The sequence below is a fragment of the Bison bison genome, unplaced genomic scaffold (genome assembly GCF_000754665.1).
Source record: "Bison bison bison isolate TAMUID 2011002044 unplaced genomic scaffold, Bison_UMD1.0 scf7180017864503, whole genome shotgun sequence".
NCBI lineage: Eukaryota > Metazoa > Chordata > Mammalia > Artiodactyla > Bovidae > Bison > Bison bison.
This window is the reverse complement of record NW_011495061.1, coordinates 4,518,008-4,523,387: the sequence shown is the minus strand read 5'-3', so window position 1 is coordinate 4,523,387 and position 5,380 is coordinate 4,518,008.

Sequence of the window (5,380 nt, the reverse complement as noted above, 5' to 3'; positions counted from 1 at the left end):
GAGTTAAGTGGGGCCGATCCTGCATTCACTGCGCACACAGTGGGCTTCAGTCTGTGCTGACAGCAGTCACGGAGACTGGAGATGGAAAGTTCAAATCCTCCCAGTGGCCAATTATTTTCACTTGTACATGACACTTGAATCTCTCTGATTCTCAGTATTTTTTTTTTTTTTTTATTTTATTTTATTTTTAAACTTTATAATATTGTATTAGTTTTGCCAAATTCCTTTTCATAGCTGTAGTTACACAAGTTTAGCAGAAGCTTGGCTGCCACAGACCATCCACACTTCTCTGGGATCTCCTGGGAAGTCTATTTTGCATGCCTGGAATGACCTTTCTGCAGTGCATATCTTTTTCCCCTTAAAAATAGTTTTTTTTTTTTTTTTTTAAATTAGAGGATCATTGCTTTACAATGTTATGTTGGTTTCTTGCATACAACCTTATGAATTAGCCATACATATACATACGACCCCTCCCTCTTGAACCTTCCTCCCACTTCCTACCCCATCTCACTCCTCTAGGTTGTCATAGAGCACCAATCTGAGCTACCTGTATTATACAGCAACTTCTCACTAGCTATCTGTTTTACATATGGTAGTGTATATGTTTCAGTGCTACTCTCTCAATTAACCCCACCCTCAATTTCCCTCCTCTATGTCCACACACCTATTCTCCATGTCTGTGTCTCTAGTCCCTGTAGTGTAAACCTTGCTAAGGCCACAGTTTCCTCAGGGGTCACAAAACAAAGTTGTTGAGTTTCTTTTATTTTTAATTTCTCATTGAGCAAACAAAAAAATTAAATTATTTAAATAAAATCCATGATTACTGCACTCACCTTTTAGAGCCAGATTTGCTGTTGCTGAATTTCAAAGAGAATTTTAGAAAGCAGACATTTTCCACTCACTCTTAAAGCAGTTGTGCACTGACTACCTGACAATATTAACAAGAAATTCTGTCCTCCATTTAAGAACATAGTTACATACATTCTGTGATAGGGTCTTTTTTGTGTGCTGGGAGGAAAAGAAAGGCTCTAATAGAATCCCCTAGGGCTGTTGCTGCTTGCCCCTTTGAGGTAAATTCCTCGGACTGCTCTCCAGAAGTGACTCATGGAGCCAGGTGTCTCATTAAGGTGGCATAAATGGAAGGTCCAGTTCCCAACAAAAGGTATATTTCTGAGGATCCTGATGGAAGCTTTGTCCAGAGACCAGGAGGAAAAACTGTTGAAATAGAAATTTGATGGGCGATGGGGACCAGAGTCAGTGTCACCAGGGCTCCAATTTCCTCTCTGTAGAAAAAACATTTTCTTTAATTGAGAACATCAGGTAGCGGGGAAAGCCCTGGAGTAATATGAGTCAGTTAGCAGAAAGTAAGCAGAAGAAAGCAGAGTCCACTGTTACTCAAACTATACTAATAGTCCCTGGGCAGGTGCTGGCTGGCAAATTATTTCTTGTCAGTCCCTGTCCAAATAAGAACAGGGGTTTTGGGGAACCATTTGTACTCTTTATAGCAATTTAAGAAAGTAACTTTAAGTGTATTGACGCCAATAACTTTTTAAAATGGGTTTATTCTGTTGTATTTTAGTTTTTCTTATTTTGTTAGTAATTCTCATTTTACTATTTTCCTAACAAGTATTGACCCATGGACACCCCGGGAGAAGTGATCCTTTATTTAAATAGTTTGAGAAACACTAGATGTGGCTTTTGTACCCAGGAGACCTGGGGTCAGTTTGAGGTGGATGAATTGAGTGAAAGTTTTTAACTTCTTTGAGACTCAATTTTATGATCTGTAAAATGGGGTTGATTATTCACATTTTATAGTCTATTCATGATATTTCAAAGGGTTAATACATAATTATCTAGAAAAGTTACCTAAAGTTATTGTTGTGTCTCAAATATGTGACAAATGGAACAAAGCTTCTGGATGTGTTACATTTTGCCACTTACTCTATTTTATCCTTAGTCCCAGATACTTCCTTCTTTGAGATTCAAGACATTCCAACTCTGGCACCTCTCGTACCTAACCCTAATTGATCTCCCTGCTGCTCATCCCCTGAGAATTTAGCACCTGTGTGACCATTTTCCTCTCCATCTCTGTCTTTGTCATGAGCAATGGCAACTTCTAATCATTTGAATATCTCAACTGACAACTTGATCTCAAATTTCTTCTAATTTCTTGATTCCAATAACTTTTATCCATAGTCTCTTTATGAAACCTATCATATTCATGTCATAAATTTCACTAATTGTCTTTTTTGTTCCACAACTTAAGTGTAAACATGTGTAATGACCATGTTAAAGCTTAACCAGCCAAAGGCCATGAGAAATAAACCTATAGTGCAACAAAATCAAGTTTATTGGGTTAGCACAGCAAGCGAGAGCTCTCCAAATAATTATCACATGTATCCTGACAATGGAGAGAGGGCATATGACTTTTGAAAGGTTTGGATTCTTATTGAAGGATACCAAGGAGGGATTAGGTGTTGTGGGCTTCAGTTCTGGACAGGTTGCTGACATGGTGGTGAGATTAAGAGGGACTAATCTGAGGTTGAAAGTTCTCATGAAATGATGACAATTTAACAAGGCTATGGTTTTTCCAGTGGTCATGTATGGATGTGAGAGTTGGACTATAAAGAAAGCTGAGCGCCGAAGAATTGATGCTTTTGAACTGTGGTGTTGGAGAAGACTCTTGAGAGTCCCTTGGACTGCAAGGAGATCCAACCAGTCCATCCTAAAGGAGATCAGTCCTGGGTATTCATTGGAAGGACTGATGTTGAAGCTGAAACTCCAATACTTTGGCCACCTCATGCGAAGAGTTGGCTCATTGGAAAAGACCCTGATGCTGGGAAAGATTGAGGGCAGGAAGGGAAGGGGATGACAAAGGATGAGATGGTTGGATGGCATCATCGACTCGATGGACATGGGTTTGGGTGGACTCCGGGAGTTGGTGATGGACAGGGAGGCCTGGCATGCTGTGGTTCATGGGGTCGCAAAGAGTCGGACATGACTGAGTGACTGAACTGAACTGAACTAACATTTGAATGTCTCTTGTATTAGTTTGGGAGAACATTTCAGGTTTAGGTATATTGTTGATAAGAAAACAGTAATTACTGAAAAATTAGATCATTATGACATTGTTAAAATTGCTGCATAAGAGTTGAAGAAACAATGTTTTCTACTAATTTTGTTGTTAGATTATTCTATGTCCATCCTCCAAGCCTGAAGAATGACAGGGATGTTTTTCTTTTTCAGTCCCACAAACTGTGTTTCTCTAGAAAATATTTAATTCTCATTATTTACTAAATTTCAGTTCATTTCAGTTGCTCAGTCATGTCCAACTGTTTGAGACCCCATGGACTACAGCATGCCAGGCTTCCCTGTCCATCACCAACTCCTGGAGCCTGCTCAAACTCATGCCCTTTGAGTTGGTGATGCCCTCCAATTAAATTACTAAATTTATTGATATAAGTTTTTCATAATATCTGTTTTTAACCATGTTAATGTGTGGGCAGAATGTGTTTCTATGCCCCTCTTTGCATGTATTATTTAGATAATTAATATTTTACCTTTTCCTTAATTAATAGTCCTATGGATTTTTCAATTTTATTAATCTTTTCAATGAATTAAATTATAAATATATTTTCTCTATGGGGAATGTTTTCTATTTCTTTGATTTATGTTTATTCATTACTCTTTTTTTTTTTTTTGGCTGTGTGGCATGTGGGATCCTAGTTCCCTGACTAGGGATTGAACCCATGACCCCAGCACTGGAAACCTGGGTCTTAACCATGGGTCTGCCAGGGAATTCCATATGTTTTTTTGTTATTTATTTGCTGTTTCTCTTCAAGCTTCCTGAGATGGAAGCTTACATTTCTGATTTCAGTCTTTCCTTGAGGTTTGTTTTCATCCGTATCTTGAGTATAGACAATATATCCCCTCTCTTATCTGTAATTTGTCAGCAGCTTTGAATGATGTGCTGGCTATTGTGAAGGACAGGTTATAGTCTGGACTGTGTTATTATTCTCTCAAACATAGTCATTGCATGAAAGCAGCACCTTTACCTGTTTAGTCAGTGATGCACATTTTCTAGAATTGTCTAGGTTTTGGCAATTAGGAATAAAGCTTCTCTAAATATCTCTATGTAGGTCATTGTGTAGTTGTGTGTTTTCATTTCTCTTTGACAAAATTTAGGATTGTAATTGCTGTGTGTTATGGTTAGTATATGTTTATAAGATACTGCAAAACTTGTTTTTTCAAAATGGCTGTACCATTTGCATTCCTACCAGGTTTGTATTTAAGTTCTATTTGCTCTGGGTCCTTTCCAGGACTGCTATTGTCAGTTAAAAAAAAAAAAAGCTATTCTAATATGTGGGTAGCATTAAGTCTTTCAATTTATTTTGCACATCCCTTCAATCTGAAGTTCTTCTCAGCTCTACTTCTCTGTTGATGGCCAGTTTGTTTTCATATATTGGCTATTGTGCAGTAATGCTGCAATAAACGTAGGAGTGCCGATGTCTCTTCAAACTCCTCTTTTCATTTCCTTTTTCATATATACCCCAAAGTGGAATTGCTGAATCACAGATAGTTCTAATTTTCTTCATACCAATGTGCACTTCAACTAGCAGTGTGCAAAGATTTCCTTATCTGCATATTCTTGCCAATACCTGCTATTTCTTATCTTGTTGATAGCCATTCTAAGAGGTGTGAGATAATATCTCATTGTGGTTTTGATTCGCATCACCTTCGTAATTAGCAAAGAGCGTGTTTCATGTTACTGTTGGGCATTTGGATGTCTTATTTTTTTTCCTTTAAAGATTTTACTTTTAACTTTATTATTTTTTATTAAAGTATGGTTGATTTATAATGTATTAATTTAAGAACAGCATAGTGATTCAATATTTTCATAGATTATATTTCATTTGAAGTTATAAAATCTTGACTGTATTTTCCATGATGTAAAATATATCCTTATAGCTTATTTATTTATTTTAAAAATATAATTTCTGTATTTGTTTTTGCTCTGTTCGGTCTTTGATGCTGTGCGTGGGCTTTCTCTAGTTGTGGTGAGCAGGGGCCACTCTTCATTATGGTGGCTTCTCTTGTTGCAGAGCTTGGGCTTCAGGGCATGCAGGCTTCAGTAGTTGCGGTCAAGGACCTAGGTTCTCCAGGGCATGTGGGATCTTCCTGGTCCAGGGATTGAACACATGTCCTCAACATTGGCAGGAAGATTCTTAAGCACTAAACACCAGAGAGGTCTCACTTATTTATTTTATACATAGTAGTTTGTGCCTCTAACCCCCTACTGCTATGTTGCCCCTCCACCCTTCCAAACTCCCACTGATAACCATTATTTTATTGTCTATGAGTTTGTTTCTGCTTTGTTATA